Below are 12,268 nucleotides of genomic sequence, written 5' to 3'. Positions count from 1 at the left end.
GCCACACATAGGCTTTTAGTGTTGGCATAAAACAACAAGCCTCTTTACGTTTGAAATGACATGTCAGGTTGCACAGTGCTTTTTAAATGGCATTTTCAAACACCATCCGCCGCTGGAGAAGTGGAGTCTGCACTTGCTCTAAGGAGGCTTGGGGCTGTAGAGGTAGCGAGAGCCGGAAGAGGCCCAGAGTGGAACATCTGCTCCGGGGCAGGAGAGACAGAGGCCTCCTCATCCTCACCCCCCCATCCGTGTTCACAGACAGACCTGTGTGTGTGGCTGCACTGCTCTGCTCCTCTCATTAGTCTGAGCAGTAATCATCATCTTCCCTGAACTGGCACGGCATGAGACGAGTTATCATAAAATGCTGTGATGCATGTTCATACCTAACCCCTTCAATGTACATAAACACACACACACACACAGGCGCGCGTGTGTGTCTACATGCCGTGTGTGTGTGAAAGAGAGTGGAAAAGAGAAACAACATGTAATCTATGTGTGTGGGACAAAGAGAGGGGGAGAGAGAGAGAGAGAGAGAGTGTGTGGTTGGGAAATGAACAGACTTCATTATATATCACCTCCACACTTTTTAGATTTTATTCATTTTCTTTTAACTTTACTTTTACTTTTTTTGTCAGTCACATATAAGTACATCCCACTTCCTGAAAAGCAATTTTCAACTCCCCACCATGTACCCAGTGGGGGTATCCAATACCCAATGGGGGTATCCATGTACCCAATGGGGGTATCCAATACCCAGTGGGGGTATCCAATACCCAGTGGGGGTATCCAATACCCAGTGGGGGTATCCAATACCCAGTGGGGGTATCCAATACCCAATGGGGGTATCCAATACCCAATGGGGGTATCCAATACCCAATGGGGGTATCCAATACCCAGTGGGGGTATCAATACCCAGTGGGGGTATCCAATACCCAGTGGGGGTATCCAATACCCAGTGGGGGTATCCATGTACCCAGTGGGGGTATCCAATACCCAGTGGGGGTATCCATGTACCCAGTGGGGGTATCCAATACCCAATGGGGGTATCCATGTACCCAGTGGGGGTATCCATGTACCCAGTGGGGGTATCCAATACCCAGTGGGGGTATCCATGTACCCAGTGGGGGTATCCAATACCCAGTGGGGGTATCCAGTCAGTGGGGGGTATCCAGTGGGGGTATCCATGTACCCAGTGGGGGTATCCACACCCAGTGGGGGTATCCATGTACCCAGTGGGGGTATCCAGTACCCAATGGGGGTATCCAATACCCAGTGGGGTATCCACACCCAGTGGGGGTATCCACCAATACCCAGTGGGGGTATCCAAACCCAGTGGGGGTATCCAATACCCAGTGGGGGTATCCAATACCCAGTGGGGGTATCCAATACCCAGTGGGGGTATCCATGTACCCAGTGGGGGTATCCATGTATCCATGTACCCAGTGGGGGTATCCATGTACCCAGTGGGGGTATCCATGTACCCAGTGGGGGTATCCATGTACCCAGTGGGGGTATCCAATACCCAGTGGGGGTATCCATGTCCAGTGGGGTATCCAATACCCAGTGGGGGTATCCATGTACCCAGTGGGGTATCCATACCCAGTGGGGTATCCATACCCAGTGGGGTATCCATGTACCCAGTGGGGGTATCCATGTATCCACCCATAAAATCCATCAGTGGGGGTATCCATGTACCCAGTGGGGGGGTATCCATGTACCCAGTGGGGGTATCCCATGTACCCAGTGGGGTATCCATGTATCCATAAAAACCCAGTGGGGTATCCATGTACCCAGTGGGGGTATCCATGTACCCAGTGGGGGTATCCATGTACCCAGTGGGGGTATCCATGTTCCCAGTGGGGGGTATCCATGTACCCAGTGGGGGTATCCATGTACCCAGTGGGGGTATCCATGCATCCCAGTGTACCCAGGGGTATCCATGTATCCATGTACCCAGTGGGGGTATCCATGTACCCAGTGGGGGTATCCATGTACCCAGTGGGGGTATCCATGTACCCAGTGGGGGTATCCATGTATCCATGTACCCAGTGGGGGTATCCATGTACCCAGTGGGGGTATCCATGTACCCAGTGGGGGTATCCATGTATCCATGTACCCAGTGGGGGTATCCATGTACCCAGTGGGGTATCCATGTACCCAGTGGGGCATCCATGTATCCATGTACCCAGTGGGGTATCCATGCACCCAGTGGGGGGTATCCATGTACCCAGTGGGGGTATCCATGTACCCAGTGGGGGTATCCATGTACCCAGTGGGGGCATCCATACGGGGGTATCCAGTGGGGCATCCATGTATCCATGTACCCAGTGGGGGCATCCATACCCAGTGGGGTATCCATGCACCCAGTGGGGGTATCCATGTACCCAGTGGGGTATCCATGTACCCAGTGGGGGTATCCATGTACCCAGTGGGGGTATCCATGTACCCAGTGGGGGTATCCAGTACCCAGTGGGGGTATCCATGTACCCAGTGGGGGTATCCATGTACCCAGTGGGGGTATCCATGTATCCATGTACCCAGTGGGGGTATCCATGTACCCAGTGGGGGTATCCATGTACCCAGTGGGGGTATCCATGTACCCAGTGGGGGTCTCGTTTTTTTTTGTCTTTATTGTTTTCCCTGGATGGACTGAGAAGTGCTCTAAAAACAAGTATGGCTTTTTGAACGGCAGATTTCCAATCAAACCTAGCAAACGGCCTCTCCCGATAGTGGCATTCAGTATTAAAGCTTTCTATTGTGTGTGTGTGTGTGTGTTGTGTGTGTGTGTGTGTGTCTGTGTGTGTGTGGCACCCCTGCCTGCGGCTTTTAGCTCACTTGATAGCACCTGGTCCAAGACTTGAATAAAACATCTCTCTCAATTTCTCTCTCTCTCCTCCTCCTCCCTCTGTCATTCACACTGTTTGTCCCTCTCATTCCCTCCCTCTTGCTCTCTCTCTCTCTCCCTCTCTCTCTCCTTCTCTTCCCTCATATTTAGTCATGCTGTGTATCAGAAGTCTGCTCCAGGTCCCCACTGGGCTTTCTCTCATTTGGTTGCTTTTATTTAGCCAGACCCAGTTTCTCATGCTGGGCCGTATGTGTACAATTAACGTGGATTATTCACACATACACTCGTTTACACACACACACACACACACAGAGAGAGAGAGAGAGAGAGAGAGAGAGAGAGCAAAATAACCTTCTGTCACCTTATATGCTTATTCTTGGGCTCGAGCCCATTGACACAGTATTCATTGTTTGAATTTCAATTTATTTTATATTTCAAAGTTAGATTAAGTGAAATTACCCTCTGCAGCTGGAACAGCTCAATCTTACATTCACCTCAAGGCTACTGTAGCTGCGTTCAGTCTACCCAGTCCAGTCACTAATGACAGACAGGAAGGCCCATAAGAGCACGAGTGAGAGGCCGAGTGCCGGAGTGGACTTGGCTGACTAAGGGCTGTGGAAGATGGCCAGAGGGACACCACTGTCCCAAAGCAGCCATAACAGATGGATTTTGTTTTGACTGAAGCCATCAGATCGCTCTAAACACAGCACTGGACACGACCACAGAATCCAAACCTATTCCACCCCAAACTGCGTGGAGAACTCCTGAATTCGGCTGCAGCTCAAGGCCCAGCAATGTCCAACTGTGTTAGCATCGAGACCAGTGCACTTTTTGTGCATTTCAGCAAACTGAACTGCACAGTAGCCTAATTTATTTGCACATTTTGTGTGTGCCTTCACAAAACTTTAGCATTTGCACACAGTCCTGGCTTTGTACAAGGAGAACAAAGTGTTTCGAGTGGATCAAGCAATTGAGTTTGCTTATGTGACGTAATCGCCGTAATTTAACTTTTTACTTTTTTTTTTACTTTTCATATTTATTATACAGGAAAGTATTAAAAGTAACAAAGTTACAGTTTAAAACGGGCCTGACTCAGTAAAAAACTGATTTCCAGCAGGTTCCTGTTCTGCAGCACATACAACAAGTAACAGAGACAGGGCACATCACACATCAGATTTACATACAACACAAAACAAACATAAGACTTAGCACAGACAGTGATAGATAGAGGCCAGTGTTTGCAAGTGTATGTATTGAGGAGTAGCAGTTTATAGTTTTTTTTAAACTGTGTGCTGGATTGTAATTCTCTGATGTGTTGAGGAATGCCATTCCAAACTCTGGTAGCCGTATGTATGAAGGACCTCTGGCCAAAGCCATTGTTGTATGAGGGCACTGGGTGGAGGGCCGTGGAGACTGACCTAGTGACACGCACTTGAGGCATTTTATGTGTCGATAGGAGAGAGATGAGTGTTCGTGCTGTGTTGGAGTTGAAAGTAAAAAGAAATAGCATGACTGTAAATACAATTTTGAAAAGACAGAGCATGTGATTGAGTGAGCGCAGTGCAGTGGTGTGTCCATTTGGGAAGATTACTGTGGATTTTCAAAGCTCGGTAATATAACCGTGCGATGGGTTCAGTAACTTCCTTTGTGGTGAGAGACCATATTGGTAGACAGTATGAGATGGTTGAGAATATGATTGCTTGCAGATAGGTTTTGGAGATAGTAGAGGATAGGTATAATCTGATCTTGTTGTATACATATAGTTTCTGATTTAACGTTTTAGCTAGCTTGGAAGTGTGTTCACGGTATGTAAGGTGTGAGTCAAGTAGTACTCCCAAATACTTATATGATTTGGTGATGACAACAGTTTGATTTGAAAAGATTACAGGACTAGTGATGGATAGATGCTTTCTGGGTGAGTGGAAATACTGTGCATGCATTCAGTTTTTTTTAACATTGATGGTTAAGTGATTGTCATTCAACCACTTATGTACAAATTGAAGGTCAGATGACAGTTTGGAATTTATCATATCAGAGTTGGGGTCAGATAGAAAGAGCACAGTGTCATCAGCATACATTAGGCATTTAGAGTATTTACACACAGCTGGGAGATCATTAATATATAGAAGAAAGAGTAAAGGCCCCAGAATGCTTCCCTGTGGGACACCCATACCACATCCCAAGGGCTGAGATTTTGCATGGTCAATTTTGACAACTTGTGATCTATCAGTTAAATAAGAAGAGATCATGTCTAATACTGAGGGCGATAGGTTAAAATAGTGAAGTTTGGATAATAAAATCAGGGGGTCTACTGTGTCAAATGCTTTACGAAAATCGATAAAAATTGCTCCAGTAATGTGTCTTCTGTTGAGAGAGTTACGAATTTCCTCAGTGAAAAGTAGTAAGGCAGACATGGTGGACTGTTTTGCACGGAAACCATGTTGGCAGTCACTTAGCCTGTTACTGTTTTCTAGATAACGGCTTAATTGATTGTACAAAGTTTTTTACATAGGATCAACGGATTAAAGTATTGTGGATAAATAGGGCAGAAGCGCAAAGCTATGCTTTGAATGTTTTGGTTGTCTAGCTGCCCTTTAGCCCCATAATGCGTTGCGTTTTGATCCCATGGTTTGGCGAACTCAGTAGGCCTGCACCACTCTGGCCTACACTATTCAACCCATAGCTTCAAGAGTATGCAAGTCATCATTTGATTGGCTGGCTGTCAGGCTGAATAAAGGCTGAATAAATATGAATAGCCTTGGGTTTCAACAGAAAAACAGACTGCACCTTGAAAACAAAGCTTACAGGGAGGCTACACTGGCTCTGCAACTGAAGCGCTCCGTTCGCAGAGTGTAAAAGTAGCTTTAGAAGACTGGTCTAATTTTTAGTATGTTCGCTCCGCTATCACATCTAATGTAGCCAGTTCCATTGAGTGGAAGCTAATTGTTACAGCAGATGCTAAGCAAATGGATCGTTCAGTTACGTGTCAGTTGTAGCCTCCCTCTACAGTGAGCACATTCAGGACAATAAATGAGCAGGTGAATTAACTTAAGTGACGGTAAACTTAAAGGCCGTTCACACCCAGAACGATAACCATAAGCATAACGGTAAAAAAGTATCACTCTAGCTAATATGAGTGACAACGTCCACACATACTGTAAACTATAACGATAACGACATGATGAAAGATATCATCGGGGATCACTTTCAGAGCGATTTTTAGCGATACAGATGCAGATACAGAATGAGAGCTGCTGAGGTTGAGTGTATCATGATGACTCACTTTGACTTCAGACCAGACTGCACATTGACTTGACTCGAGTCTGTGTTTTGTTTTCACTGAGTTTTGAAAAGCCTTGAGGTCTGTGTGCTGAAGTTGTTTTGCTGTGTGCAAATGATGTCTCTCACTTATAGAATATCTTTCAAAAAAAGACACAAAAATCTGTTTGAGGGGAAGAAACAGAGAAAGAGAGAGAGAGAGAGAGAGGGTTTGTCAAAGGAGAAAATAAATGAGATACAGAGGTGCCTTGGGCAGTATGTTGTTTTACCTCGTGAGTGACATGGAGAGGCCTTCTGTCACTTCAGCTTCTTTTCATCAGCCTCAGAGAAGAGGAGGAGGAGGAGGCGGAGAGAGAGAGAGAGAGATGCACTCCTGGCCAGTGCTGTTTGGAATCAGCTGGAATCAGCTAAAACAAACCTTCAATTTAGTCGTCATTCACCAAGCCCACAAAGTATCTTGCATTTGCATAGGTTCATGACACTTGCATTTGCATAGGTGCATGATCCACACACACACATACACACTGACAAACACACGCACACACACATACACACAAACATTTTAACCCGTGTGACCCAAGCCCACTCGGGATACGCCAACCCAAATTGCACACAAAAATGCATTGAAAGCCCATTCAAGTGTGGCTTTTTCAATATGCGCACTTGCTAATGTCACACCTCTGCTGGGCCTGTTAGCAGCTTCCTTCCCTTTGCATGCTAGTGTACTGAACTCCCCCCGAGAGTGAGTTTCTGTTGCAGTGCTGGTTTGAACTCCGGAGCTGGTCACAGATGGGCTTGATGTTCCACATTAGGGTCTGTTACTGTTATTGTGGTTGCCATTCCGTCAGCGGTCCAACTGTACCGTTTCTGCTGGACTGAACTTTGGCTCTGTTTTAAAGACAGTTTGGATTGGACTGTCAGTGGAGAGTCCCGTTGAAAAGGAAAGGTCATGGTCGATCACTTTCTGTTTAGATAGACTGGGAAAGGTAAGACAGGGAGAGAGAGAGAGAGAGAGAGAGAGAGAGAGAGAGAGAGAGAGAGAGAGAGAGAATGAAAGAAAAATGTACAGGACATGTTGACATAAATATGGCAGAGCACAAAAGGAATAAAGAGAAAAATGGAAATGACTAGAGACATAAACCAAGACATAATCCATTACTTATGGAGTGTATGGAGCAAGCTGATCACAAGATATTGACATAAACGAGCACCAGCTTTGTAATGCAATAGCTTGCTGTTGATTTGGCTAAATGGAATCTGGAGCTACCCAACAGCCCAACAGAGGCCAAAACATGGCAACAAACAGAAAATAGATGCTTTTACCATCAGTGCTTCAGCACGAGGTAACCCCACGGACTAACACATTCACCAGCAGAGCACTAATGGACTCACCATGTAGTCTCTCCAGCAGGACTCTCGGCATTCGGGTGTGTGTGTGTGTGTGTGTGTGTGTGTGTGTGTGTGTGTGTGTCTGTGTTTGTATGTGTACATGTGTGTGTGTGTGTGTGAGTGTGTGTGAGTGTGTGTGTGTGTGGAGGCGGTGGGCCTCTACACTGGAGTTCCGCTGCCTCTTGACGAGTGGAAAGCCCTGCGTTTGAACAGCCTCCCAGCGGAGCAGTAAATGGAGGCCACTGCGGGGCCCCGGCTCCCCCACTGATCCCAGATCAGAAATCACGGCTGCTCCACTTCTCTTTCCCCACTCGCATATACGTCCAACACTGACTCACTGCCCTCAGAGCAGCACAATGTATTGTGCTGCACTGCAGAAAGTCAATATTTCCTTTGGACAGTGTTGTACAGATATGTATAACACTATAAATCTACTGTAGCCTCTGGATTATTCCTGGGGTACATTAATAAGTCATGTTATTTAATTGTGTATTTCAGGTAATATCAATGAAATTGAAGTTCTGTTTTGATTGAGTAAAAATAAATCAAATAACAACACCCAACTACATTTCACTGAAATTACTTGGAAAACAAAATTAAAACAAATGATTTATGAAAATTCATTAAAATGGAGGATATAGCGTTTGGGAACTAAGCTTTTCATTTACTGTACATTGATTTTTTTTTCTATTTAGTTGATGACTGCTGACTGCTCTGGGCCTATGCCATTTGGTTTTCCCACATGTGTTTTTTCCTCCGAAAAGCGCAAACTGTGCCAAAGCCTGGGCCCCCGTAGAGTCTAAGTGCTGAGTGTGATGCTTATCGGCCGTGACAATGTATTTACGTTGCATTATTCAAGCGCCGCACTGCCAGCGCGGTGATTAGTGGAGCAGCGAGGACTTCTTTGTTTCCCTGCTTCTCAATGCTCTGCTCTCCTCAGACCTCCAGAGAGGATGGAGTAAGGGAGCGAGCAGAGGACGGGAGGAAGGCAGGGATGGATTACTGCACGGGCCTACCGGGCCCAGGCCCAGGGGCCCAAGGGGTCAGGGGGCCCTGAAGCCCAAGCCTTTGCATGGAATCATTGCCTCAATATCAACAAATCAGGATGTAGGCTATGAATCTGATTGAATTTAGTCTTGGCCATCCCCAAAATGCACCAGAATACAGGAAATCACATCAAACAAAGTAAACATTTTCTGGGGGAGGACCCCCAACCCTCTGGTCTCTGGTCTCTCTGTTGAAGGTCATGTTGGAGCCCTCTGGTCTCTGGTCTCTCTGTTGAAGGTCGTGTTGGAGCCCTCTGGTCTCCTCTGTCCCCCACTTCTTGAATGCGGGTGTTGTGTTGTGTGGTGTCGTGGCTGCTGTGTGTTTCTCTAAAGGAAGAATTGCATTGTGGGGAGGAGGAGAGGAGTGGGACGGAGCGGACTGGGACTGTGGGAGATGAAGAACAGAGGTCAGAGAGGAAGCACCAGGCACAGACAGATGGAGAGAGAGAGAGAGAGAGAGAGAGAGGGAAAGAGGGAGTGGGGGTGGACAGGAAGACAGTCAGAGAGAGTGAGAGAGATAGAGTTTAGAGAATAGAGAGGGGGAGGAGAGAGAGAGGGAGAGTTAGGTAGGGAGAGAATAGAGAGAGGGAGGGGGAGAGTTTAGAGAATAGAGAGGGGGAGGAGAGAGAGAGGGAGAGTTAGGTAGGGAGAGAATAGAGAGAGGGAGGGGGAGAGGGAGAGTTTAGAGAATAGGGAGTGGGTGGAAGAAACAAATGAGAAATGATAATAAAGAGAGAGAGAGAGAGAGACTCCATCTCAGAAACTTGTGTGGGCTGATGCCTGGGGAATATGAAACACACACACACACACACACACACACACACAGAGAGAGAGAAACTGTATCTCTCTCTCTCATTCACACACAGACAGACATACTCTAATTCTCCCTCTCTCTCCCTCCCTACCTCCCTCTCTCTCTCCCTCCCATACACGGAGAGAGAGAGAGAGAGAGACAGACAGAGAGACAGATGAGTGAGAGGAGATATTAGTCAGCTTTTAAGAGGACACAAACTAGAAGTGGGTCAATAGCAGCTCCTGCTGTCTGGAAGGTCGGAAAGTACAGCACATACAGGACATTACATAACACCGGTCTGCAACCCGAAACACTAACCCGAAAGGGGCTCACACACACACACACACACACACACACACACACACACACACACACACACACACACACACACACACAGAGTCAATACAGACTATACTAAAACCACACATGGTAGCCTACTCATTGGGGGGACACCTTTAAGTGGGCTACTTCTCATTCAGTTTCATTTCAAAGCAGTGTGCAGACTTTAAGGGCCTGTCCACACGGAGACGCTTTTTAGGTTAAACACAGAGGTTTTGCTTCGTCTTGGCCGAGCGTCCAAACGAATCCTGTAAACGCACTGCCCGAAACCGCACTTTTGAAACCTGGTCCCAGAGTAGAAAAATGAAACCCGTTTGAATTCGTTTAGACAGCTTAAACCAAGACATCCTGCTAGCATTATCGATGATGTCATCGCCACACCTCAGCTGCCCTGGACTTGCACTTATAGTATTGCCTAACAATACTAGTTTTCATACATGACATTACCTACGATTACACTCCGTTAAGATAAATATCACAACTGGTGCTGCTTGGCCGATAGCTTATGACTTGGTGGACTGAACACTGTTTTTCCCGGTGTTTTTTAATGCATTCTAGCTACTGTCAGTGGCCAGAGAACTTAAGTTATTAGGAAAGTCGCGGTGTAAGTTTAGGCTACATTAATTTGTGTAATTAGTGTGTCAGTGTCATTCGTTTATTTTACATGTCTTACAACATATATACATGCATTCACAGTCGAGTGAAATCAGATATAAGCATTCAAAGGCGCTTAGAACTCACGTTAAGCCGATGGTAGCACACTGAATGCAAATGCGAGATTTGATGCAGGCAAAAGTGTTGACTGTTACTACTTGAAGGTTTTATAGCAATATTATAAATGTGGCGACAGAATAGCCTAGAACTTGGGTAAGCCTTGGCGTTTAGTAGCCTAATTGCGGTGATAGCCAAAACTAATGTGAATCAATGGACTATCCTACAACCAAAGAAAGGTGATTAGTAGGCCTACCTGCGTTAGCCAAATAAAGGACGGACTGCACCCTTCACAAACCGTAAAATAAAAGTTTATTAGTTTTACAGTTGACTACAGTTGACAGTTCACCATCAGTCCACACAAACAATTCTGGTTTCCTTTGCACTAGCCATTTTGTCTTAGCCTATTCTGTCTGTTTGTAAAGTTTTAAGTTTTTGGTTAATTTCTGTAAAGAAACAGTGCCACCTATAGGCCTGGGGTATGAAGTAACGTGTTGAGTCGTGTTGAGATGGGTCCGTTTGGATGCAAATATTCTTGATACGGTTCCAGGGAAGACGGAGGAAAAAAAGATCTGTTTGGTACGTGTGGAATTGACCGAAAAACGACTTCAAAAACCTCTGTTGATATTGATCATACACATGGCAAAGAAAGACGCAAGATCATTGATCTTGGATTTCTGAAAATTCATCGCTCTTGAACGTCAGATTACCTGCAGTACCCCGGCATTACCACAAGGAAATGGTTGTGCGCCAGAGTGGAATCTGACATGGAAAAGTGCTCAGCCCCACACCAGGTTCCACACTGCCATACAACATACAAAGATTTTTTTATAAATGCATTGGCGTGGATTTGAGCGTACGCACGGTCTAAGATCAAATCTGTGCGTAAGAATGCTTTATAAATGAGGCCCCTAGTCTTTTTCATTCATGGGCATGTTAGACAGTTGTGTTAGTCATTTAACTTTTTGTTATGAAGAAACACGCTGGGGGAACTAACCAAAAGCCAAAACAGAAATGCTAAACACACACTGGATTACAGTTTTTCTTGATCGCTTTAATGCGTCAACTCTGACATCCAAAACAGTTAACACACAGGTCTAAACATAATCACTCTGGCCAAAATGACTGTAGCACTCTCAAAACCTTTAAAACAAGCAGCAAAAGCAAATTTTGCCTTCAAACAACGCAACTAGTAGTCACATCTCTGTTTGCTTTCAATCAATCATTACACACTGAACAACAAAATGCAAAACACTGTTCTCAAAAAGGTTTCAATGTCTGTTCCATTTCTTTCTAATCAGAAAAACTGTGAAAAGACTACATGTATTGAATAAAAATGATGTTGTATTCATTCTGCTCAAGATATAACAAGATGTAACTGTCATTGACATAAGACCTACAGTAAGCACCTAGACAAGACAAATTTCATTGAACTACAACTTGTCATTTTTCATTGAAATAGACTGACAGTAAACCCCTTTTGTACTGTTTTCTTCATCAAATAGGCTAATATACTTTGTCTAAATGTGCCTTAGAAATAGCAACACAGAACAGACATGGTATCTCTTATGGATAATGAATGATTGCTGATTGAAGAATTGTGCAAAGGAGTTTCACACAGGTGTTTCAGACTTATGCAAGGAATCTCTACCACATGTGAATAGATGTTTTCCTTTTGGAAAACCAATAGAGTTTGGCGTCTTCGAATGACATCTGTATTAACTGTTTTGCAAAAGGGTGTGAGAAATGTGTGAACACATTTGCAAGAGATGACTTCTGCTGTGGATCCCAGTTTCTTTAAGCAGGTCAAAGCAATCGACAAAAATTGTAACAGCATGCATGCCAAACACACACTGGATTACAGTA

Source organism: Alosa alosa, chromosome 7, assembly GCF_017589495.1.
Source record: "Alosa alosa isolate M-15738 ecotype Scorff River chromosome 7, AALO_Geno_1.1, whole genome shotgun sequence".
Lineage (NCBI taxonomy): Eukaryota > Metazoa > Chordata > Actinopteri > Clupeiformes > Clupeidae > Alosa > Alosa alosa.
The sequence above is the reverse complement of the archived record's forward strand: the minus strand, read 5'-3'. Positions refer to the sequence as shown.